This window comes from Aphelocoma coerulescens, chromosome 3 (assembly GCF_041296385.1).
Source record: "Aphelocoma coerulescens isolate FSJ_1873_10779 chromosome 3, UR_Acoe_1.0, whole genome shotgun sequence".
NCBI lineage: Eukaryota > Metazoa > Chordata > Aves > Passeriformes > Corvidae > Aphelocoma > Aphelocoma coerulescens.
Window position 1 is genome coordinate 48,021,112 of NC_091016.1, and position 26,930 is coordinate 48,048,041.

The window sequence follows — 26,930 nt, forward strand, 5'->3', positions numbered from 1 at the left end:
CATTTCAGAAAGCCAAGACACACCTGTTTACTCTCAGCATTTTCGTTGATTTCTTCACATGCCAGGCCCACAAACCATTTCTTAGGGGCAGCTGATGCTCTGCCAACACCAGCAAATCAGGCGTGCCGAGGGAAGCTTTCTAGCACAAAAGCTGAGCAGCATGAAGCAGCTGGTGCCCACACCAGGAAACTCTCTTACCTTCAGGCCACTGCAAGCTGCCGACCAGCAGCCCTTCCCAGAGCACCACAGCCACTGTTCTCCACAACAGGACTGTCTGGCACGTTTCAGTCTCCAAGAATGTCGGCGTCTTTACCCAAACCAAGATTACAGATGGCACTTCTATGCCTGAGATGGGTTTTATTAAAACTCCAACTTTCAGCAGTTAAATACATACAATTCTGCTTAGACATAAACAGTGTTCCAAGTGTAAGTAACATCTGAAAAAGCGATCTGTTTTCTTGCTGTTCAGCCAAATGTCATTTGCTTCCAGAGTTCATTAGACTTACTGGTGTCGTCCAAGAAAAAAGAAAACATCTCCTTATCTACCTTGTAATTGTTTTAATAGATATTTGGGACAAATTTGCGAGTATTACAGCTTTTTTGTAAAATATTTTGCATATGGATTTTTTTTTTTTTTGGTTCACACTGATAGACAATTGAATTAGGTTACCACTGTAGGTCCTTTCCAGCTGAACTATTCTATTCTGTCTTCTATTTTAACACTCAAGAGAAGTACTGAAATGTGAGCTCTGGATCTGGTCCTCCTCTAGTCTAGGGCTGCTCCCTGCAGCAATCCCACTATAATTCTCTTTTCTCAGAAAAACAAGAAGTTGGTCTTTCTGTAAACTAGAGCTGGAAAACAAGAACTGGAGAGAAAAATTATTTTAAATAATTTTTTTTAACTTCACGAGGCTGAGGATTCTCATTTAAACAAAGTTAAAGAGAACAGCTGAATCAAATGAAAACAGAAAGAAGTCTTGCCTGTCTTTGTATGATGGGAGCAGGGAAATAAAGGAAAATGCAATGGCACTAATATTTATGGAAATTTGCACTGTGAGCATAAGCACCTAAGCATCCAAGCAAATATTAATACAGGGGTTGAGTATATCTCTGTAACCCTGATGGGCAACAATACAAAACCAGGAAATGCTGTAGGCAATGTCTATGTAAAACCCACATCAACTGCCCGTATCAGTTAAAAAACAGAGATACATTTAAATTAGTACCAGTATGTGAGCAGGCCTTTGATTGAATGCCATTTGCATTTCATAGAGAAAAACAAAAGTTTCTGGGCCTGATTCTCCCTAGACTTGCACCCAGGTGGCTGCACTTGCATTGCACAGATTACCACTATAGAGTGGCTCAGTATCATAAGTATTTGCAGCTCCTTGTGTCACTAGAAATATGTTCCTAAAATGCAAAATACTTGGAGGAAGGAAAACCAGTATCCTGAAGCCAATCTGCACATGTGCCGTATTCCTGTTCTGCTTTTTCTTCCCCACTCCACTCCTGTCACCACAACTAAGCTGCTCCAGGCTGGACATGCCAAAAGAAGCCAACTTATTGCAACCATCTAAACTCATGGCCTGAACTTTCTATTTTCCATTGGGTATACCTGTTCTAAAAATACCTCTACTACTCTTCATTTGCTCATCTTTTCGTCCTGCCAGTATTATAGCCTGAAACGCTCAGGGCTTTTCAAGTCATTTTCAAGTGGCCTTTTCCCCTTTTCATGCATTAAAAGCTGCCCCTTCATTTCTCTGCTTTACTTTTCTCTCACCTGTTTGTGAACAATCACTTCAGCCTCAGCCAAGCACACAGAAACAAGCACTGAGCCAAGGCATATTTGCCTTGGGTCAGGCAAACAGGGTCTGTGTGGCCACCCTTGGCCTGGGGCAGGATGAAAGGCCACCCAGGCCCCCTCACGGTTTGGTGACACCCCAGCCAACCCTCCCTTCCTTTGGGAACAATTACAGAGGGTCACCTAAAAGTGGCTGCAAATAAAGCTCTTTCCAGAAGCTAAGAGAGGCTGCTTTCTCACCACCAGCATTTGGGACCTGTTTTCTGCTGTCACTTAAACTGGTGGGAGCCAGGGCACTGTCACAGAGGGAAATCACCCAGGACTTTCTCTGGGTGCATGACTTGGCTTCCTGGCAGTTAATCCAGACGAGGCAGTAGTTCACATGTGGGTTTTATCTTAAATAAAGAATGAGAACTATTATACTTGTGTGTTTTCACTTTTGCTCTGTTAATGGGGTAGTTCCAACTTTCTTTCATGCTCTCCTTGCCAGCTCTGCACACTCTGCAACTGTTAATCTAAATCCTCTTAAAGACATCAGCTGGTGGCTGAATTCTATGGAAAATTAATTTTAAGAATGGATGAAATGTATAGAGACAATGTCTGCCCGGACAGTAAAGGTGGAAATGAACATGCTTTTAATGGCAATGGAATAAATCTGGTTTAGTGCAACATGGGGGCCAAGCCTTCCTGTCAGCCTACACAAAAGCATGAAGCAGGCCTGAGTCCCTCTCCTCTGTGTAGGATGTTCTCTCATCATGGGGTTCATTGCAAGCTACTCCTGGCTCCAGCTTGGAGACTGCAGCTGTCAGGTGCAAAGAGAAAAAGCAGAGTGAAATTTGCTTATCCAAGCCCTTTTCCAGCCTACAGCCAAGAGATACCATTTGGTATCATCCAGTGTACTGTGGGCCAAAGGCAAGAGCTCCATATTATGTATTGTAGAGTTCCACACAGCACATTTCTGGGAGTAGAGAGACTGGGTCTTAAGCTGGACAGGAGGCTGAAGCCCTCTTCTGATCAAAAGAAAAGCATTAATCTTACCAAATCAGTCATCTCTTCCTCTCACATTAGAAGCCAGTTTAAAAGCCTCAGCCTTATACCTTAAATCCTTTAACTCAAATCTAGCTTGTCACCTGCATCCTTGCCACAGGAAGAAAGTGCAGCCTCAGCAATGACATCAGCTGCACAGGACCCAGCTGAAGCTGTTCAAGGAAGAGCTGGGCATTGGCAAGCCCACGCTTCACCACTGGAGATGAGGACACTGGACAAGTGTGGGAGCACTGCAGCTCTGCCACCACTGTGGCACGGGGCCAAAATTTGTAGCTTCTCTCTTCAGTCAAACCAGAAAGCAACCCACATATAATGGGTGAGTGATAGGGGGGAGAAAAATCCTTTACACGTTAAAATTGCTGATGATGTTACATTGTGTATGTGATGAATACACTACAAGTCTGGAGATAGGGAAAAAGTGGTTCTGATGATCAGTTACTTGAGTGTTTGGTGTAAGCCCTTCTGAGAAGAGGAGAAAAGCTGCATCATGTCACAGCATCAAATGGAGTATCACTTAAGAACACCTGCCTCATGTTAAGGAAACCAAGAAAGGTATATTAAAATTAAACCAAAAGGTGGTTAAAGTTTCATCTCAAAACTTTCCCTAGCCATTTTCTTCTTCTTTTTTCTTTCAGGCCAAATAATCTTCTTTGAAAGAAAAATTCACTTTTGATTCCTGTTCCATAAGTTGAATTATGGGGGAAAAAAGTGGGAAAACAAAAGAAAAGAAATAATTTTAAAATCTCATTGTCTTTTACTGCAAAATGGTCTTAGAAGACTGGATAGACCACTTCTCATTTATACAACTACTTCTTTAACTTGTAGTAATATTGCCAGAATTGACCAATGCTAGGTTTTTCCAAGTTGTTCAAAGGTTAGGGGTCATGTAATACACTTCTTGTATTTACAAATAAAACTTCAAGCCATATTGTCAAATATACAGGATAAAGTCCTAGTTTCCTATTCTGTAATTCCTCTCCCCCCCAACAAAAAGCATACTACTTCATTTTTCTTTCAAACTGTTTCATTGTCCAGGTTATCCTTTGGTAAATAGGCTCTAAATTTTGTAAAAGACATTAAATAAAAAATTCATGTAACAAACATTACAATTTATATAGCAACTTATATTCTCAGAACAGGTTAATTCAAGCACAAAGCGACCACAGGTATACCTGTGCACAATAAAAATATCGGGATTTAAGATTAGAAGAGATCGAGGGTCACCATATTTTTCATTGCTGTAGAAAAAGATGTTATTTTTGTCCCTTGCAATACAAATGAGCTTAGTAGGCCCCACATGTGAAATACCTTCAGGACAGAACTGACTTTATGACAAGATAGATGGATGGAACCATTGAGTTCATAATCATACCACTGCTTTTGACTTCTCTCCAAAGCATGTTCTACTTAGGAAAAGAATGCAAACTGCAAATTAAACCCTCACTTATCCTCAGCAACCTGACAGTCTGGCCCAAGAAATACTGCTAAGTCTGGCAGGCTCGGAGAGTGATGCGTGCATCGCACGGAGGTGTGAGGAACGCGGCCCACCCCGGCTCATCTCGCAGGGCACAGCTGGGGAACTGTACACAAAGAGGGGAAACAAGTGTCTTTGAGGGAAGGAGGTGAGAAGGGGCCTGAAGAAAAATGGGAGATATTTTTATTTCCTTCATATCCTGCTGCTATTTTAGCCAAGCATTTTTCATTGCTAACTTATATGAAAAGAGTTTTTTTACCAAAAAATTTTTCAGATGTCAGAATGAATCCCTTTGATTAATGTAATTAAAACTGGGTGTGCTACTGAGTCTTTTCAAGTATCCTTCATCACCATCCTTTAAACCTGCTCTTTTTGCATTTTCAGTTTACAGCACCTTTGCACAGGGACACAATGAGCTGGAAGAGAAGGTGTTCTACCAAGAAGATTGGGGCAAACACCAATGAAGCTTCTTCTAAGCATTTGCACCCTCCTTATCTCTGTTATTCTTCAGCTTACACACCCTCAGACATTCTCCTTGCCTTCATGCTGCTTAGCTTCTGTGTGGAACGTCAAAAACTTGAATACCTTGATCAAAATTCTTTCTTTAGCTCTTTGGCTTCCCCATTAGCAGAAGCAGCAGGTCCCTGAATCTGACACAGAACTTCCCTAGCCTAGAAAAACTGTCTGAATAATTAATATTTCTCTCCTCTAACTTTCTATGGTCCCTTTTCACCCTCTCTTAGCCAAAAGAATAATGTGCTTGAATAATCATGCTGTAGTACAGTCAGTCATGAAAATCACTTGTTCACATGTTGGGCAAATTAATCAGACTGTCTACATATTCTGGCATAGAGGCTTCTTTTCTATTTAAATAATTGAGAGATTGCTTTGGACTTTAGCATTTCATATGTCTATTCAAATTGTAGTTCAGTTTTCCTTTTTCTAGAGACTGGGAGACTTTTGGTTTAACAAGCAGAAATAACTGTGATAGAAGAATTGCACCAAAGGGACAACACCACATTACTGGGCTTGATTCTCAGCTGACACAAATGAGCACTGATCCATTGATGCTAATGGATTACACACTCCTACAACACTTAAAGATCTGGCTTCTTTTCTTGCTGCCTTCTTGCTGTCAACTTTTTGCCATCAGTTTTGGTTTGGGGCTTCCTTCCCCTACTCCCCCAACTAAACTACCTTAATACTCAGCTGTGACCACACGTGTAAGTAACACAACTTTTTGATTTTATATGCTCAGGTTTTCTTTTGGGCTGTTAACTATTACAGCCCAGTAGAAACAGCAGCCAAAAGTCTTCACAGTCCCATTGGTCCTGTAGTTTATTCTTTAGTCCTCCATTCTGAGAAAGATGATATAAAAATATTAAATTATTTAATACTCAAAACCAAGAAGAAATCAAAGATAACAAATACCTTGTTAAATCTTAGAAGATATTCTAGAGATTTAATTAGGAATGAGAATACCCTAAAATATACTAAGCTTCTCCTTGAATAAACAAATCTGTTTATTCCTCTCTCTGCTGTTTTCTGATCACCATCTTTCTACTCAGAGGAAAGCAGCTCTTTTTTCTTACTGACCAAGATCCTTCAGGAATTACAGAAAAGGGCTCCCACATAAGTTAGATGTGCTTTTCCTGAGATCAGCCTGCAAAGTGGAAAATCTGCCTGGCTACATGTTAAGGACAAGTTTGAACTCATCTTCCTTCCCCCTCTCTCCAGTACCATGGTCAGCACAGATTAAATATTTGGAACTCCATACCTAAAGGTCTTCTTCACTGTGTAAAGTTTCCTTCAGATCTTAGTAGCTTCCCACCTGCATGCCTGATAAAGGAGAGCTCCAGACAGTGTTATCTAGAGTGGTAACACAAAATAACATGAGATTATACTCTGTGGACAGTGCAACCTGCAAAGGTGTATGAGCCAACGCATATGGAAGAGATATGTGTGTGAAACAGAGCTGAAACGACAGTCAGTGGGAATCAAGGAATTAGATGTATGTCCCCAGACAAAATGCTCTGCACTTCAATGAAAGCTTCTCCCACATTGTCTGGTCTGCCTCTGAGGGCATCTCAAACACTGTCTGAAACCTGCTGTAGAACTGGCTCTCAAACACAGCCTTATCACAGACTGATTCAGTTCTTTGCAACCGTATTATGTTTCTGTATATCAAATTGTACACCCCTATGAACAGAGGAAAAATACTTAAACATTCTTAGAGTCATAATTAGTTGCTAAATTGAGATAGAGGTATTTTTTCTCTGAAGTCTGTGTTTTTCCCTAGGATTACTGGAACTAAATTTCCCTTGACACCACTCAAAAGAAACCCCAGCTCCACAACCCAGTGAAGGAGAAGCAGATGATTTAAGATTATAGGATTAGGATGTTTTTACTAGTTCTAATTCCTTCTTCATCAGTAATGTGTGTACATGGTTATTCACCACAAACTCTTCACTGTCCTAGTTAAAAATAACAGTTTCACTCCTTTTTCCCAGCAGGAAGGTGTTCACATCACAGCTGATACTAACAGGCTGTGTTGTTAGAGAAACCAAGAATGGGATAAGCAAAGGGTCTGAGACACTGACTTGGATAATTTTCTTTTAGTCCGTTTGGATTAGAAGAAAAAAAAAAACAACCTCTAAACCAGACAGCAGCTGTGTCACATGCAGAAAGGGTACTCTTCTGTATGGAAGTTCTGAGCATGCAAGGTTTCATTCTTCTTCCTCTTCAACAGACCATTCACAGGTAACCCACAAAAACTGAGATTTATGAGAGAAATGAACACTTTAGGAAAACAGACCCTTAAAAAGAGACTGGTATTATCTGTAGTGTTTTTTAAATGTTCAACCATGCAAAGTCCTGCAGTTGACAAAGCCCCAGACATTTCTATTGAATAATTTTCTTAGTTATCTAATAGATAATGAATATATATTGCATAAAATTTATAGTGTATTATATATTATGTATAATTAATATATATTGCAAACAAATTGGTTGATTTGTCAAATTAAAAAGCAATATTCAAAGAAAATGTAACTTTAGAAGCCTAAGAGGGCTAAGGAATAGTCTCAAGGAACTTTGTGTTATGGGACAATTTGTAGCGAGGCAGTTATGTCCAGGGATGTCCACTTAAAAGCAAAATAAAGTTTTAGTCAGTATTTTTTTTTTCCTTCCAGTAGCTGGGAAACAAAGCACAAAACAAATGACAAGTAAACATTCAGCCACAGGAAGCCATTAACAACAGTGGGCACCAATTAGGGCCCAGCAGGTATCCTTTACACTGCCTGGTGCTCTAGCTCCTCCTCAAATACTTTGGCATAACACTCACAAACTCAGGCTTAGGAAACAACAGGCTGTTTCATTTACTCTGCAATTTGTAGCCACATATTCCTGCTGATAGGCCCATAAACCTGTTTGTAGTCTTCTTCTGTTTCCCTTCAAGTTTGTGTCATTAGAAACTACAATTACTGTCTGTCCAAAGAGAATACTCTTCAGGAAAGAAAATAAAATTGAGATACTGTGATCCTTTTCCTCTTTGTCTCTCTCTCTCGCTCCTTTTCAACTTTTCTTTTCGAGGAGAATGCATAACACAATAGCTGACGTCAGGCAGATGGGCTCACTGAGAAAATATACGTGAATTCTCAGATTTTTGCAACGGGGACATTATTTTTTCAAATCACAAATTTTCCAGTAGAACAGAGTGAAAAGCACATTGTTCTCAAAATTAAGTCAAGGTCTGCAAGAATTAAAAAAGACCAAAAAACATGTTCTACTTCATCCAAAAACATTGCACAAAATATACACAGTTTTGAAATCCTTATGTCAATTGTAAGATACTTTGTAACTACTATCCAAGAAACCTCAATAAATTACCCAAGCCTTTTATAGTCACTCATAGATTGTGCCTTACTTCTTCCCTGAGCAAGTACAGAATTTTATTGAAACATGACACAGAATAAGATTCTCACTTTTGCATTGAGACTGTAAGATAAAAAATAACAAAGCAGGTTGCAATCTCACAAACCAAGATTTTGCCAGCTTGTAACTGTTTTTCTGAAATGAAAAAGTACTTTTGTGGCATTATGGCACTGCAAAAAGCAGCGGAAAGTCAGAGTCCAGCCCAGAGAACTGAGAGATCTTCTTAGTGAGTGTCATGATATAAAACAATATGGGTGAAACAACCCACTCAACTCCACTAAATCAACCTTTGTCTTACAACCATCCACAGCCAGGGTGCTCTCATGTGCCATTTCTGTTTCTATCATCACTGCTAGATGAAAGTTAACCCAAACATCATCAGTTGATGTTTGGTAGTTTCTTGATGCTTTTGGCGTTACAAGACAACAAGGAAAACAAACCAAACATGTGCTAATTCAGCGCCCTCCTGTTTCTCTTTGATTTTCCTTCATTTTTAATAATTTTTTCCACTGTTTTTTACCATTTCAATAAAATCAAAGCAAACATCAGCAAATGAGTAAGTTACTTTCCAATTGCACTAAATGTTAAATCCCCACTGGCAAAGGTGTGCCCAGTTACCCACCTCTTTGCTCCCTCCACTGCCTCTGCTGACAGTTCTCACTGAAGCTCCCAACTCCTGCTCCTCCAGCAGCATGACAGAGTTGTGCAGCCTCTGCATACAACAGCAAGCATTGAAAACAAGCATTGAAAATCGTGTGTGACAGAGGGATAAACTCTACTACAGAGTTCCCGGAACACCTATCCAATGGGTTTTGAGGAATAACCAGATATATACTTTAAGCCTTGTGTCATGTGTCTCAGTACTGTCATACAGGTGTGGGGTATAGGAGTGTCCTTATCATGCCCAGATATTGGCAACCTAGAATCCAGAAAGATAATTGACAAAAAACCCACAAATCCTGTGTGTACCCAGAGCTCACCTGTCCAGTGCTCATGTCATGGGAAATGTCTAGGAACCACTGAGTACTGCACCAGCCCTGACTCCTCACTGCTGCTGCTCTGCAGCTCAGCACTTCAAGGAGACCATGTGGCCACCAAGGTAGAGAAATTCAGTACCTATCTTGCTCCTCTTGGCTCAGCAGGGAACGGAGAGCAGAAGGCTCCACATCACTGTTTCCTGGCATGCTGGGACAGGAGCACTGTGTGACAGAAGTGAGTGAAACAATCAAGGTACTGATATTCCTCAGCAATACAGAAAATGACACGTGAGGAAGCCTGAGTAGAGGAAGCCAAACCAGTTTGCCCATTTCCACAGATCAAAGAACTCAATTGAGTGGACTCTGCTGATGTGCTGCTCCATGAATACATGTAAACTCAAACATCCTCGTCCATAGCTAAAAGGATGCGACTGATGTGGACATTTGCAGGATTTTCAGAATCAGGTTTATTTATTCCATTTGAAATTAGCCTAGACTGGCCTTTCCCAGGTACCAAACTGCTGGGGAGTTTCACCCATTACAATGAGAGCTTTCCCCATTCCTCTGTGGGAAGGAAGAAGTTGTGCCTGTGTAACTTACCTGCATACACACATTTCAGTTTTGTCTTGATACTTCTCAGAAAGAAATTTGGGACGCAGAATAATACACTTAAATATTGATCATCTAAGTGTACACGAAGCCATACACGAAACACTAGCTAACAAGAAAGGTGTTACTATTTGCACAACTGAGTGCATATATATAAGCAACCCTTTCAGTACTAAGAATATATCTTTGAAAACTACATCTTATACTCTATGGCCAAAAGAGGTAGTGTCCCTGCTCTACAGCCACCTAGAAATCAGGTGGCTCATCCAAGCCAGTCATCTAGGCTCCTTCTGTAGTCAAGCAAGAGAGATAAGTGTCTCCAGATTGCCATTTATCCCATTCTAGGATAGGTGAGTAAAACAGGTGAGATGAATCCCTGGCATGGTATCTGCTGGGGGAGGGTGAGGAATTACTTCCTAGATTACTCCCTTAGGAGAGATACTTAACTTTTAGCAGCTAATGTTGAGAGGAATCCCATGATACAAGATTAGGGAGGATTATAAAGATTCACACACTTGTGAAAATTCCCATTATATTTAGCTTACAAAGAAAGTCAAAATATAAATTTCCCAGGCAAAAATATCATCTTACACTCTCAATCATTCAAACTGTAGATCACTATATCTATTAGTCAGAGACTTGTGGAAGTTTTGTATGTTTTCATAAAGAAATAAGGTTCATGCTGTTCTATTTTCCCAAGAAAATGAGGTTCACTTTCTGAATATTAATAAACTGTCTGTTGCAAACCTGTTAGCCATTTAAATATGACAGAGATATATAAAAAACTTGAAACATTTAGTGGGAGCATGTTACCAAGTAAAGGACAGATCTGTCAGCGCTGCCAAAGAGGAAAGGTGGGAACATGTCATCACTCCTGAGATCACAAATGAAATTTAACCCAGAGAAGGAACTTGTTTAGCTCACTGCTTCCATTCACCTGACACCACAGTGTCAATTAGAGACAACAGTTTTTCCACATCTGCTGTTCTTCAGGAGTTCAAGGTTCCCTTTTGGTTTTGCACAACATCCATGCAAACAGTGAGAACAGCTCTCATTAGCAGAATCTCTCCACGGTGCCTCCTGCATTGCTGAAACCAGTGGCACTATTTCCTTTTCCCCATGCCAGCTAAGTATGTGCTACCATTTACTGCCTATAAATGCAGGTCGTTCCACACAGGCAAATATCTCAGAACAAAAACCTGCTCAGCCCAACTGGGCACTGTTTGCAAGTTCTTTTAAACCACTAATAGTTACATTAAATAGGGAAAAATATTTCCTACTTTGATGAGATTCACACCTGCCATTCTTGCAAGGCTAACTTTTCAAGAAATTGAAAAATTCAGGCTTATAATAGTAACATATATAATCTTCAGTCACATGCAGTTTCTCCCTGCATGGAAAAAACAATGTGCTACTTCAAAAGCCCTGAATAGACTAAACTCAGAAATAGGTTGAGAAAGGGGCAGACATTGCATTTACTGTTTTTCTCAGTTTATTTGCTACTGTCATCCACTTTAGGATTTTCCCTTCTCATGTCAATTATTTAAAAAATGAGGAGAAAGCATAAAGTCATGATTAAGCGAGCATCTGCTTAAAAGTGGCTCTAAATTTTAGAAGTCAGAGCCCAATGCCACAAAGCAGGTAAAATGTAGATGTGAGATCTGCAATTCTCTGCATTGCTGTGGCTGGTTGAAAAGATTCACAGATATCTACCAAGACTAAATTGATATTCAGGTGTTGAAAAGCAACTGTCACAGTCACAACTGAAATGCCAGCCTACATACAGTGATTCACATGTTGTGTTCCTTTAAATGTAACTATAACCCTGTCACGCTAACAATCCCATGGAAATCCAAAATGGGTGAGGAGGGGAGCTTTCATTTCCTGGTTACTTTACAACCATTTCACCTGTCTTGTCCCAGGGTCTGGTGCTGCATTCCAGTAATGCAAGCACTGAGAAGGCTGGAGAGGTGTGAAAAGACCATAAAACAGAAACACCAGGAGACACCATGGAGATCATCAGGTCACACACTACAGTTTTACAGCCCCGGTTTCCAGCCATGCTAGCTCACAGACAGCCAAAGCCTGGGCTTCTGCAGGCAGTGAGAGGAGCAAAGCAGTGGCTACGCTGGACACAGCCACTTGCTTCCACTCTCCATAACCCATCTCACTTGTATATTCCACACAGAGCAGCTGTGAGATTTGACTTCACAAAGGTGGTGAATTTGAAGCATTAAAGTGTGTCTTTAGATGCATCGCTTCACTGCAGATGTACTTTATGGGGGTTTTCTCGTAACACCTGCTATATCCAACAGAGAAACTGATGTGGGTCCTCCATTGGATCAGCATCCAGCTCTCAGTTTCCCCTGCAGTCACTTTTCCCCTCTTCCTCTTCAGTATTCTCCAAATTTTCTTCTTCTGAAGAAAGCATCTGAGAAGAACTCCAAAATTACCATCCTTTAGTCCTACACACTTTCATTTTTTAATACAGACTAGCATAACCAGGCCTACAGTCTTTAGGTTATTTTTATTTTATTTGCTCGAAATAAATAGCTGTCAAGATTAAAAATGAGTGATTATCTGCTAATATACCAATGAATTGCATACCCAAGCTAAAGATTTTAAGTCCCAATAGAGTTTTACTGACCACAACAGTACAAATGACTCAAGAGGACCAAGAGTTTCACACCTCATAAGATGCATTATGGACACATTAAGATTAATGAAACGAGCAGGATCTGGGAGCACATCTCTGTCCACATCCACATTAGCACAGCACAGAATAGAGGAAGCTGAACCTGCAGAAGGAAAGTCAGTGCTGAGGACCCAGCACCCACCCAAGTTTTTCTTACTTTGAGCTACCTCTGGAACTGTGGACCAAAACGCCCACTGGCAGCTGGCACACACAAGGCAAAGCATGTCCGTCGGTCGGTCGGTCGGTCGGTCGGTCCATCCATCCATCCATCCATCCATCCATCCATCCATCCATCCATCCTCAGCGCCACTTCATGATGTGAGCCTCCAAGTGCCAAAGGGGAACAGCTGGCGGCTCACTTCAAAGTAGATCTGAGGTAATTAGCTCTAAAGTCTTTTGCTACATAAACATTAATAGTAGTATTTTAATGTATCTCGAGCACTTCCAGTTTAAAATGGTTGGAATAAAACTGATTTAAAGTTTGTCAGCACTTAATTAAATGTGCTTATTTTCACCACCATTGCTGTTTTCCTGCTGTATACCCAGAACGCTCCAGGGCACAGCATGGCCATGCAGACACACCCACAAATGAACACGAGTGCAATTAGACATCTACAGGCCTTTACAACAAAAGAGCTGAGCTGAACTATTAATTTCTGCAAAGGTAGTCTCCCTCACAGGTAGATCTTGGGCAGAAAAAAAATTGTTGGTTTTAGTTTTTTTAATTTAATTTCCATGTATACGTTAAATCCATGTATGTAACTCACTGTGGAAAACACAGCTTAAACAAGCTTAAGATACTAGAAGAGAAGAAAACTTGAGCTGTTGTTCTTTTTTAGGCTTTGAGGCCCACATGACACAGCTGACAAAGCTACAAAAGTTCAACCATTTGTGTGTGCAGGCCCAGGTAAAGGAAGTCTGCACTTTCCAGTCCTCCATGTGCTTATTTGACATAAACATATAATGGGAAATAATGCTGTGGAAGCCCTGAGCAATAGCGTGCGAGGCACTCCTGTAAAAAGAAGCATTAACATACTTTTACAAATTGTTATGACAACTTAGTAATTGGATACAGCAACTTTTCCAGACCTATTGGCACACGAGTGTGGGAAGAGCTTGCCTGGAGGCTGCTGGTTCTGCGGGACAGTAGCTGCAGGCAATTCAGGGAACACTTTCACTGGAAGCTACAGGTCAGGAAGATAAAGGGGAAAAATACTTTGGAAAAAAAAATCTTGAAGACCAAAATATAAAAATAGACTTTGATGGTTTGAACAACATAAAGCTGTTGGAAACTGTATGAACTGTTAAATTAGATTTATTTAAAGAACATAACTGGTTTGATTTTAAAAGCACTTCAACTTTCTTTACCAAATGAAGTTTTTCTTAAGTCTCAAGCTTCAACAGTATTTCCTAATTTTTTTAAAAGGATTCCTAACCGTTCATGAGGCACATTTGAGGCTAGGCACCAGAAAAAACAGTGCATGCAAGGATCTATCCTATTCCTTCCCCACCTGCAACTCTCAGCTCTCACGTAAACTAAACATGGAATTTTAAACTTGTACAAACCTTTTATTTCAGTTTAATAGTGATTTATAATTATTCATTCTAAATCCACTGCTTACTGACATAAGCTAAACAAATGGAATTCTAAATTACAATGACAAGGTTTTTCCACTGCAATATCCAGGTCAGTATGAAACCAACCCAAGTTTGAGGTAATTTTGTAGTATACATAAAGCCCTAAAGTACTCAGAAACAAGTATGCTCCTATTGTTCATATAAATAAAACAAAACGTGTAACACAGAGCAGCCTTTGTAGCCCTTTCTTAATAAGATCTTGATAAAATACAAGGCAAATTACTCTCTGCTCAACATTTCCCTAATCTTCACCTATAAAGAAAAAAAAAAACCACAGATGGGTCAATACTTTTTGAGTTGATTGATACCTTACACAAGACAAAATTATGTACATCTCATGATTAAAGCAATTTTCTCCCAATGGTGACTGTGTCACTCCAAAAATAATTCAATGCAGTATTCCCCTGTTAAGTATGGAGAAAAGTGTTTCCTTTAGAAGAGGAAATTCTCTTAAGGAAGTTGTTTTAAGCTAAATAAAAGTTCAGGATGAAGCCAGCAAAAGGTGTGAAGGATTTCTCTTTGATTTCCCAGCTTGTGTATTTGGGCTCAGACACAGACTACATTTTATGCACATATTAATAGGATGCTAATAAGCCTACAACTCTACTTTGACAGGGACCTGTAGAGACAACCCGATATGTGGCACCAGATATAATAGCTGTCTTAAGCAGGAGATTTATTTCCCTCTCCCACAGGGGGTAAATCAGACCACATATTTTTTAATTACAAGTTCAAATGAAAATGTCATGCAAAGTTAGGCTGTTATTTTTGTTGTAATGTTTCTCAGTTAAAGTTAAACCTTCAAAAGATCGAAATAGAATCCAAGCCTTTGAGACTTACTAGGAGCAGGTTTTGCTCTTCACTGGTAACCCTACATGCAAAATGAGGCCACTCATTTGCAAACCCTCGTAAATTACTAGGTCATGAAAACAATCCTGGTATCAAAAGCACAGAAATTGGCAGCATTTATTTAAACAGCTTGCTGCACCCCATAGAAAACTTGGAGAGAGATTCTATCTGGCTGTAAACTGCAGAGATATTTTGAAGTTAAATCTTTTTATAAAATTTTTAAAATCTTTTTTTAAAAGATTTAAAAAATCTTTTGAAAAATTTATAAAAGTGATACAACGAATAATAAAAAGTATTAAGCAAGAATAATCTCAACCATGTATTTATCCTAATTTGTATTTACCATTAAACAAATAATCCAGAAATTACATCTAGTATATCTAATGCCACATATCCTAAAAATTAATTTAACCACACACTCAAGAAAGGCTTCCATATACCTTCTCCTCCAAACAAATTTTGTTTTCACCATTTCAGCTAGGGGATTTTTTCATATTTCTTGAACAAAAAAAATAGATAAGGAAAATTTTTTCATCATCAGACACTAAAAAAAGGCCTTTTGCTTGAACAGCACATGCAAAATGGAATTTTAAAAAATTAAAAAACCAACAACTAAAAAAATCCCACAATGCACAAGTGATTTTCATTTGAATTTGAAATAAAAATTCTGGAAAAGTGGGATTGTTCTTAGCCTGCTGACACAGAAGCTTCTCCCTTTTATTAACTGTTGCTTTGATGAAACTTAAAAAAATCATAACAAGAAGTTTTGTTGCTGTTTTAAAAAATTTTATATGGATTGAGCATTTTTCATTTTAAAAAAATATATAGATAGATATAGATAGATATTTTTCAATATATTTATATTTTCACTCTGGTCAATTGACCAGCACGTATGTATACAGCTACTAGTAGAATTGTGTCAAATATCTTCTCCTATCCTGGGAAGATTCTCATCTTCAAAATTGTTTCTGTCAGCTTAAGGGTCTACTGACAATGACTTCAGCAGTCAACAAAAAAAAAATGGACAATTGTCACTCAGTTGCTCTTATCTGTCAGCTTGAAGAAATTCTTGTGGCCTTTCTATTTTTCATGTGAAATAAATGAGTATAGTTCTGAAATTACAGATTATTAATTTAAAAGTTGACTAAATGGGACTCCCCTTCCCTTTACTGTCATTTGTACACAGAGAGTTTCATCTGTTCACTTGACCTTCTCCTCAAGAGGATGAAAAGAGCAGAAGCAAAGTGCCACCCAAAGATGTCTCATGCCTGCATTGCAAATGGTTCAAAATGTCCTCATGTCCATGCAACTGACTTCAAAGGGCTCTCATAAAAGTGACCCAGGTCATTCTGAAATGAGGCACCTGTGCTGCTCCAAGGGGGCTGTTCCTCACTCACACAACTGCAGCCACCATGGCACAACAGTGTGCACAAAGATGTTCCTCTATAAATCTCATCTGCTCACATGATCTCTGCTCTGGACATGAGTCTCTCTCTCAAAGCTGGAAATCCAGCCTTGAGAAGACAGGTAGGAAGGTTCAGAGCTTCAGGCACCAGATTCTCTTACAGAGGGAGGAGGTCTAGGGGACCGTCACAGTGTCTTGAAGGCTGTGCCCTGATGCTTGTGTACCCAGCTACAGCGACACTGAAAAAATAGCAACAAGTCAAGCAACTTTTATTACCTCTTGCAAATCTATTTTAGCTTCCTAGCTGCAGGACCTAAAGAGCCAGGGCCAAAAGAGGAACATTTAAATCTTCACAAAGAGGACAAACCATAAACCAGAGCTCAATCTATTTATTGTTATGTGGCCAGCACATAGATACATGCACATAAACATGCTGCTGTAACACAGAAAACACATATAAATTAGCTACTGGTCACATTCTGTACTGCAGGCTGTGAGATGTGAAGGGCACACGTGCATGCAGTCCTTGGGCAGCTGTCCTGCATCACTTCAGGTGCCGTTCAGACAATGCTCCAAAGCCATTTTGTCTTCCTGGTTCAAGCACTATCCTTGAAATCCATACAGCGTTTATGACACTCTGCCTAAGAGCTTCCTACATGTGTAAAATCAAGCCAGCTTTCTTCCAGTGGCTTACCAAACATTCATGTCAACCTTGACAGGCTCAGTTCAAATTCTGACATGTGGCAGCTGCTAACGATCACTTTAGCAGTAACTGAATCCACTGAATGCTTTTTGGGAAGGGTCTAAGGTATTTGAACTATGAGTAAACAGGCATTATCTGTAGGTGATGGCCAACCCTGCAATCAAAACTGAAATGACACCATTTCTGTGCAAACACAAGTTAATTTTGATCATTGCTTCCAGGGCCCCAAATATCAGAGTGGCTGCAACAATTCCATTGTGGAAATTTGAGAAACCTCCTCAGGGACACTGTGTGTAGCCTACCATCACTAGCCTGAACCGGAGTCCTGCTCTGCAGCCTCTCACCAGTTTTGACACCTAAGCAAGCCATCTTCACCATCATCTTCCTCCCTCCATCAGCCCACTCAGGACTGGTTTGTAGAGCACGAGAACCCTCTCAGCATAAACCACATACAAAGCCCACCTCAAGGTAATAAAAACCCATTACTTTTAGGAAGATGAGATGCTGATTTACCCTGAGATCAACATGATGAAGTCAGCAAGGAAACTAACCTTGGCAAATTCACTTCACAGCACCTCAGGACAATGCAAGTTGGCTAACTGTCCATTTTCCAAATCATTTTCTAGCAGTGGAAACAAAGTTTAGCATCCCAGAAGAAGAATCTCAAAGGGTCTGGGAGCAGTACTGGCAACTGTATTGTTCTTTCTAGGATAAAGAATAAATAAATAAAAAAGAAAGAAGAAAAAAAAAAAAAAGAGAGGAAACCCCAAGATACAACAACTTAGTTTGTTTGATCTGGGGCTATTTAGGTTTACAACAGTAATCTTGCTTTCACCTGCATCATGGAAGTACATTTTTCCCTTGTCAGAGTAGTGGATAAGTGAAACCCACAAATGTAATTTTTTTTCTGTGACAACCATTCACATTTCAATCTAGCATTCAAACAGAAAACCAAATCCTAAATCTATTCAATTGTCTTACTATATCCCACAGATGTTAAACATGTTATACTGACCATTGTAAGGCTGCCAGTGAGAGGCAATGAACTTTCTCTCTCTTGCCTTACACTGACTGTCTTTCCTTTGATTTTTCAATTCTCCCTCTGTCAGGACTAGGCTTGTCTGAAGACAGGAACAGCAACAAATATCCTGTGAACTGGGGAAAGACAAAGCATAAGAAAGATCAGACAACATATCTGAAGAATCGTATATCTGTTTTGGTTTGCTTAATTTTTTTTTCAGAGTCCTCAGGCTGTAAGGTGGTTTGACCCTGGTTAGAGGCCAGGTGCCTACAAAAGCCACTCTATCACTCTCCTCCTCTACTGGACAGGGTAGAGAAAATACAGCAATGGGTCAAAATAAGGACACGGAGAGATTCTCCCACTGTCACGGAAAAACAGACTTGTTTGGGGAAATGAGTTAAACTTTTTTACCAGTCAGATCAGAGTAGGATAATGGCAGATAGAACCAAATCTTAAAAACACCTTTCCCCCAACCCCCTATTCTTCCTGGGCTTAACTTTACTCCTGGTTGGGGAGTGGGGGTTGTGGTCAGTTCATCACATGCTGTTTCTTCCAATTCTTCCTCCTTATGGGGAGGGCCCCTCACACTCTTCCCCTGCTCCAGCATGGTCCCTTCCACAGGACACAGTCCTCCACTAACTCCTCCAAGGTAAGCCCTTCTCCTGGGCGGCAGTTCTTCATGAACTGCTTCAGCATGGATCCATGGCACAGTCCTTCAGGAACAGGCTGCTCAGCATGGGTCCTCCACTTAGTAAAGCTCCAGATCATGTGGACACAAAGGGGGAACTCAGACTGCTGATGGCTCTGCTTCAGCCTGTCAAAGACCCAACACACAAATAATGCTACAGGGCTACAAGCAATAGCAGAGCACCACACTTCCAGCACAGGGAATGCCCCTCACCTCCTCCACTAGGGTAGTTCAGCTCTTACCTACTTCTTTGCAGTGCTTGGGCACCTGTGAGCCCCCCAGACTACAGTGCCACTGTGGTCCCAGTACAAGATTGTTTGGACAGAATAACCCCCCAATACAAAATACAAGCACCTGCCCACAATGAGATCACCACAAAAGTGCTGTCACAGAAGTGTAGCTGTGCCATTAAAACATGAGTCCCACACCACATGGGCTACTACAAGAAGCCAGGCTGCTGAAGGCTGCTGCCAGGATGAGTCAACCCTCAAGAGTCAGCCAACACAGGCTGAAGAGTTTACCTGAGGTAAATGTAAACACTTGTGCCAAGATATGATCCATTAATGGATGATAAGCCATAGGACTACCTTCATGTTTCTTCCCCTTCTTTCCGAACTGACTTGCAAGGATTTTTCAGAAATTGGTCAGTTTTTTCATCTATGTTTCAGTTTATTGCCTACGTAGTTTATGTACAGGAAAAATTGTACTTATTCTTTAAAAACAGTCTCTAATTCAAGTAACAGCACACAGCTTGATTAACTCATTCATCTATAGACACTATGGAGTTAAACTGAATTTTCAACTAAAGACAAAGAGGAGGAAGCAAGAATAAGAACATAATAATATATTGCATACATTTAGCTATGTTATACTCCACAGAGAAACATCTTTTAGCAGATGTTTATAGCAATTGTTCAGACTATCCCACACCATATCCAAGTAAGAGTAAGTTTTCAAAGGAGAAGATGTAAGATACGGAATGAAAAGTACAGAAACTTAAAGAAACACATACAAACAATAACCAAACCAACTAAAAGACCCCCCCCCCCAAAAAAAAAAAGGCAAAAACCCAAAAAACCCACCAACCAACCAAAAAAAACCCAACACAGCAAGACTGATATTTGGGTTAGGTTTTCTTGGTTTTGTTTTGGTTTTTTTAATAATAGTGTTGAAAGCAACAAAAACCACCCCAAATCCCTCCCACCAAACAAAATCTAATAATAAATGTAATGTAATCTTCAAGCCAAACTCTTGGCAGGGCACTCAGGATTGCTGAGTTTGGATACTACAGTATCCAACAGCTTTGCCTGAGGCTGTTCACTGAGTTTGCTCACACTGTGCAACCTTTTTGTTGTATATTCCCTCAAATATTGAGACCAACGTTCTCAGAAAGAAAAAAAGAAAAGACTGTAATGGCTTCGGACACCTAGTTAAGCAGCTTGTTTCCGAAAAGTGCTGATGACCCAGGAGCTCCCATTCACTTCAAAGTGTGGGATCTGGGAATGTTGGTTGCTTTAAGATTTATGGTCTCTCTACATCCTAAATGAGAGATTCAAGAAATTACAACGAGTAGCTCATCTCCATTAAAATTAGAAAGAAGTGCTAGACTGATTTGTGGCATCTGTTCCAGAGACCAACACGTTCATGTCTTCACTGACCCTGCTGGAGGAATAAATAGTGTAAAGAAAGGAGGATACTCCAGGGAAAGCTTTGCTAAGAGGCAGTGGGGCACCTCACCACAAAATCCTCACGCTGACAGAAGCCTCAGCACATGAGAGAGCGGAGAGGATGAGAAGTCTCTCTGCCTGCAGACTAGTTATTAGTAAAGGAACAGAATTCAGCTCACAGCTCTGACTATATTCCTGTCAGCGAGCCAGCTTAACAACATTGTGTAAAAACATAATCACAAGCAGGGCAATAACAGTCCAAGACAGCATGTGGAAATCCATAGCTAAACAAAATAACACCATCAGGAGCAAAAACTCTGATTCAAATATGGGGGAGAATTCTTACCATGTAGCAAAGCTGTTGTACAACCAAGCTGACAGACCAAACCTACAAAACCTGTACAAAATCTCCTAACATTTAGATATTGATACCCACAGGGATTTTGGGGACTGGCAAGTCACCAAACTAAATGTGTTATTTCACATTCACAATCTAGGCAGGATTGTTCCCCAGTGTTTCCTGAAAATATGGCAAAACCCAAGAAAGTTTTGGAAGGCTTTCTCCTCTTCTGAGGGAAAAAAAAAAAAAAAAAGAATAGCAACTGCAAAGGGTAAGAGTCCATAAAAGGATGTCACTGTTAGCAACCTGAGTGACAGACAGGAAGGAGATTTCCACAATTGGCATTTGGTGAATTGCAAGCTATAAAAACTGTTTGGAGATTGCTGGGTTGTCTGCAGTTTCTAGGGACAGCAATTTAATTCTGTCTGTTACTAAAAGATCTTATTTTATTTATATTATTTATTTGGGAATTTATGCATATACCAAAGTAAAACAATAAAACAAAACAAATCACATTTCTTACTAGGTTTTTTCAGTGACTGTATAACTAGAAAAGTGGGTTTAATATCTCATGTTTTGCACCTATCATTGGAAAAAACAATTTCTCTTGTAGTTACTGTTACAAACAGCCTTCCTTTCACCTGATTTATTTTGTTTTTATTGTGCTTTTTGTGCAGTCATTCTTTTCTGCTTTTAAACCTTCAAGTTACTATGATAATGCATGAATTGTTGAAAAGTATATGCATCTATGCTGAAGTTGCACCTTAATAGTCCTAGCCCTCAGTACTAAGTGGTCTGTTGTAGCTGAATTGGAGAAAGAAAATCCTTTCCTGCACCAAGAAAGTTCTCAGAGGAAAATATAAATAAAATCTTTCTGAGAAAAAATTTCTTCTTGTAATTCAAAGAATTTCATACATAAATATTGGCTACCCCCTCTTCCCAACATCCTCCCGCTCCTCAACTTCACACTTTTTTCTCCTTTTGCAGTTCAAGATTTTCGGTGATGCTAAAAACAGAGACTGAGATCTGAATTCTCTGCTTTTGAACTTCCTTATTCAGCAAGTCCCAGGACCATAAACAGCATTTCTCTGCCTGTAGAGATCCTATTACATTTTAAGGTGGCACTTGAGTGGATGGGAGAAAGGGGAAGTCTCGCTAACTAATTTACACTTGGCAGATTTTTATTTTTTTTGTTAAAAACGGGTATTTTTCATCTTTTAAATATATATATATATTTATATCTCCATCCTGGATAGATGGAATATAAAAGGAAAAGCTAAAGGAGCTCAAGCTGTTTAGCAAGTTGAAACTGTTTAAATAATAAGCCCTTTGAAATGCCATTTCACATACATGTTTTATTGTGTTTATCTTTAAAACGGAAGAGACAGACTAGTCTTTGATATACACCTAAGAAATCTACCTGCATTATACGGTTAAACAAATTTAATTAATGCAACAAATAAGATGATGCTTAACTTTCCTCAGAGTGCTAGGGATCAATAGGGCACAAACATACTAACATACAAACATACTAACACTTCTATTTGATGCAAGTATGGGTTGGCTAAATTGGCAGTTGAGACATTTAGGGTACAGAGCAGTGAATGTGAGCAAAACCACCTTTTACAGAATACTTCACAAGTATCATAAAGTACAGGGCAGTAGTAACTGCTTGAAGCAAATGTCCACAGCAGTGGTGGCTTTTTTCCTGGGGAAAGGAGAAGGCAACAGCAGATTTAGTCTAAGGACCCTTTTCCTTCCCCAGCTTCTGGAAGCCTCTTTTCTCTAAACTCATCTTAAACGGACCTGGGAGGGAGGCTTGTATTTTTTAGCTGCTGGCATATGCACACCAATATCCGCACAATTTCCAACCCCAGACTACAAGCGCAGGAATGCAGGATTTGCCAGCTGTTGGCAACTGGCAACTCCTAAAGAGCCCCAGTAGATGGCAACGTTGACCTGAGTGTCCTTGGGCCCGCTGCCTGCCCGGGCCCTGCAGTCCGTACAAGGGCTTTGGGAGACGCTTGTTTCCATATAATGCCCGAGCCTCCGGGAGTTTGGATGCCTTCATGCACAGAGAAGCCATTTCTGCTGTAGAATATGCCAAACAGTGAGGTATGGCCAAAGATACAGTAAAAGGAGGAAAAGAAAAGCCATAAGATCTAACCTTCTGAGGAAAAAGTACATTCAAACTACCAGTGGAATTGTAGAATCATAGAATGGTCCGGGTTGGGAGGGACCTTTAAAGGTCACTTTGTCCAAGCCCACTGCTATGAGGAGGGACGTCTTCAACTAGCCCAGGTTGCTCAGAGCTCAGTCTAGCCTGACCTGGAATGTTTCCAGGGATGGGACATCCACCACTTCTCTGGGCAATATGTTCCAGTGTTTCACTACCCTCTTTGTAAAAGAATTCCTCCTATATCTAATCTAAATTGACCCTCCTTCAGTTTGCAACCATTGCCCCATGTCCATCTCAACATGCCCTGCTAACAAGTTTGAACACAAGGTGTCTTTCCAGCTGTGTACAATTACTGTCTCTGGCACCACAGAATTACAGTTGTCACACTACTGGCATGCACTGTCCTGCAAGTGACATGATGGTTCCTGAAGTAAAAACAAACCTCTTTCAGTTATCAGGAAGGCATGAGCTGAGACCCAGCTGCGTCAAACTGCACCCTGGTGCAGAAAACATTAGAGCAGTAAGAAAATATTGAGAGTATCCCACAACAGTCCCTACAAAAGCTTTCTTGAAAGAGTCTTCCAACATAGCACATATTTTCATATGCCATTATGCAAATACCGTTGAATACCACCCCTCTAATGTCTAGGCTAACCAGGGTGGACTCCCATTTGATGCACAGGGAAATACTCTATACTGAAAATTGCCAAAGAACTCCTTGCCCGCCTCCCTGTACAGACTCTCCCCTGGTAGCTGATGAAAACAATGGGCACTGCAGCACAGTGACAGCAAAACACCACACCTAAAAATCTAATTTCCCTTAGTATGTGGGAGGTTTTTTTGAAGACTGCCTTCAGCATTTTAGGCTATATAATCAAGTTTTGCTCTTGCCCACATAGACATAAACAAATTCATGAAAGATGCCTGTAGAGTAACCACAACTGTGTCAGGATCCATTCTCTTACCAGTTAAACCAAGGTGCTCCACCAATACAGAAACTCTATTGGGTACTAAAAAGGGAATACCAGCCCTTGGGCAACTGAATGATTTCTTGTGACTTGATCAGAAGTCCTAAAATTCAGTGCTGTCTGTTACCAGGTAGCCTTCCATAAGGACATTACCTGATCCATTAGGGCCTGTTTCATCACATCTTCTTCATCTTCCTCAGTAAATGCTGATTTGACATTTATCCTCTCTGCCATCTTTGATAGTCCCCTTCTGTGGTTATTCTGTACTCAGATAAATTGGTGCCACAACAGAGAAGCTGTGCAATTGTGGCAATGGATACTTTCTGGATTGTCTTTGCCAATACATCATTCAAATCAAGAATGAAGCTAGAATATGGCTGGCCATAACACACTTACCCACACTACATATAAACACTTAAACACCAAGAACATGCATCTGGTTCTCAGACATCTCCAGTAAACTGGAGTGGAAGTTGTGCATCCTTACTGACAAGTTAACACTCCGCAGACACAATCTTCTGCTGTAGAAAACATAACTGGACAGCCAAAATCCTACAGGCTGCACCAGAAAACCACAAAAATGTCATAAACAACCTATAAACCCTTCTGAAACGCAAGGTTTCTTGTTCCATGTGTGATGCAATTAATGTATCAGGGACATCCATAGCAGGTATGCAGCTGTGACTCATAACCTGCAGGACACGGACAAACCTGGAGGTCTGGAGGGATGGCCTATGGCAGAACAATGGCTCTGGTGGCTCACAGGTATGCAAGACTCGCTCAAAGTTTTGATACAAAGAAGCAAACTATATCAATTGGTTGAGTGTCTCTTGCACATTTAAAAACACCCAGAATTTTATTGGGATATCAAAGAATCAAAGCAATTCTTATGAGCACAGACCAAAAAAAACCACAAAAAACCAAAAGAAATCCACAGAGTTTTTTAAAAAGTTTCATTAATGTCTCGCTAAAATTAGACTCTGGAAGAGCTGCACTGCCTGACAGAAGAAGGTATCTGTCAAACTCTCTCTAAGCTTTAGGAAATGGCAGGTATTCCAGGCAAGAAAAACATGCAGGTTCAGGATAAGCACCTGAAGTGCTCTGATTTTCGAGGTCTGGGTTGGAATGGGTTTTTAGTTGCAGGAACATAAAACAGACCAGCTCTTTGTTCTGCCCTGGCCCATGACCTCAGATCTGGCTTGAGGAATTAAAGTATTCATGTACCAGATACAGAAAAATCTTATGTTATTTAGCATATTCTATCTGCAACATGTTTGGGTTTTTTGGTTTATTCTAGACTATCAAATGCTCAGCATCCAACTCTGACTAAGCCTGATACCTTTCTGGGCTCACCAAGTTTCTAAGTGCCATTCCAAGAAACAGACCTTACAGAAAGCATCCTCTCAATCCAAATCATACAAGCCATAGCTCTTGTGGCGATGCTTGTGAGGTGGCACAAGCTCCCTCACCAGAGGTCAAGAGGCAACACAGAACACTTAACACACACATTCACTTGCCCCTACCAAGTGCTATTTGAGATGAAGTCTGACCACATCTTTCTTGTTTGCAGGAGACCGACAACTGCAAAAAAAAGTTGCCATCCCACAGAAATACCTGGCATTACTAACATTATTCCTGCATTACATCCTTTTTCCCTCTCTCTGTTACAATTTGTTGCTATGAAATCTCAAGAATGCCAGTGATTGATTTTGAAAGTCAGTGAATATCTAGTGTGTATCTAATAAGCAGCAAAATGAGACAGATGTGACAACAAGCAAAATGACAGTACAATAAAAATGACTGATACATAAAAAGAAGCTTGGTTTTGTTAAAAGAAAAAAACACAACAAAACACAAGCATAAAGTGCCACTACTTCCTCCTCCAGCTTAGTTGTAAAATCCATCTCACTGGTTAAACACCAAAGCACTGCTCAGGAGGCACATTGCTCGCAGTGGGAAGAATCCTGCTTTCATTGCAAGTAATCCTTTGCTACCAAGGACACGAGCAAACATGCATTAATCTGGTGGTTCCCACCTGCAGAAAGGCCTGCAGGCACTCGCTGTGTGGAGAACAGTGGAAGGCAGCCTTGGCACCCACCTGGCAGCCCTCACCCTCCAACTATGAAGCAGCAACATTGCCTGGGGCAAAGAACCACAGCAATAATACCTTACGGCACTGACAGTGTTTTGCAAGTGAGAGGACTAAAGAGAGAAACTTAAAATCAGTAGCAGTAATGGCACCCATGCCAGTTCTCCTCTCATTTTTAAATCCAACATTTGAAGGATCCTGAGCAGAGAAGCAAAGCAAACCTTTACAGTTCTGTCAAAAGCAGCAGGGGGAAAAGGCTCTGATTATGCTTTGGTTTCAGATGAATGTGCACCCGACGTACCAGCGAGCAGCACAGCGCTCTCCCGCCTCAGAGAGGACAAGGCTGACAGATGGTGCAGGTGCTCATGTTCTCTAGAGGCAAGATGATGCTACTGAGAATTGTGTCTGCAGTGCAAGATTTATAAGAGAGAAATGGAACCATGCCACAGACTGAGGTATTTTGTTGTTGTGCCATGTCCCTAAGCTCCTGTCTACTCCTCTTCACATCAACCTTATTTTTCTATTTCCCCCTCCCCCGCTCCATCTTGCAGCAGCTCCCTGGTGACATCCCATTTGCCTCTTTCCACAGAGAGCTTCCCAGCAGCACCACTCTGAGACAATTCAGTAAGCTCCCTGGAGCTGAGCTCACAGCTTTAGTCCACAGTGAACACACAGAACAGACATATAGATAAGCCTAGGTGAAGAGGCATTATTGTGAGTCAGTAGCTGTTCACCTCTTCCCTACCAACAGAGGTCTGAAGTTTAGTTCTGATCCAACATCAAAGAGGCTTGAAGATAGCACAGCAAAAGTGTGGAAAGAAACAAAGAAGTAATTAAACGACCGTGA

The 26,930-nt window shown here is 40.4% G+C and overlaps 1 protein-coding gene across 8 annotated transcripts in view; it reads right to left on the minus strand.

Moving 5' to 3' along the window:
* LOC138108053 (collagen alpha-2(I) chain-like) overlaps positions 1–26,930 on the minus strand; it is a 70,893-nt gene that overhangs the window by 32,270 nt on the left and 11,693 nt on the right. For 3 of the 8 annotated variants that reach the window (XM_069010140.1, XM_069010145.1, XM_069010144.1), the window contains one exon: positions 8,878–8,967. The exons of 1 other annotated variant lie outside the window; for it this stretch is intronic. The gene's annotated coding sequence lies outside the window, so the exon portion shown is untranslated. Of the gene's footprint in view, positions 1–8,877; positions 8,968–9,235; positions 9,319–9,371; positions 9,455–9,832; positions 10,040–18,146; positions 18,287–26,930 lie in introns of those variants that run through there. 4 more of the 8 variants (XM_069010142.1, XM_069010141.1, XM_069010146.1 and 1 more) reach the window with 4 other exon arrangements.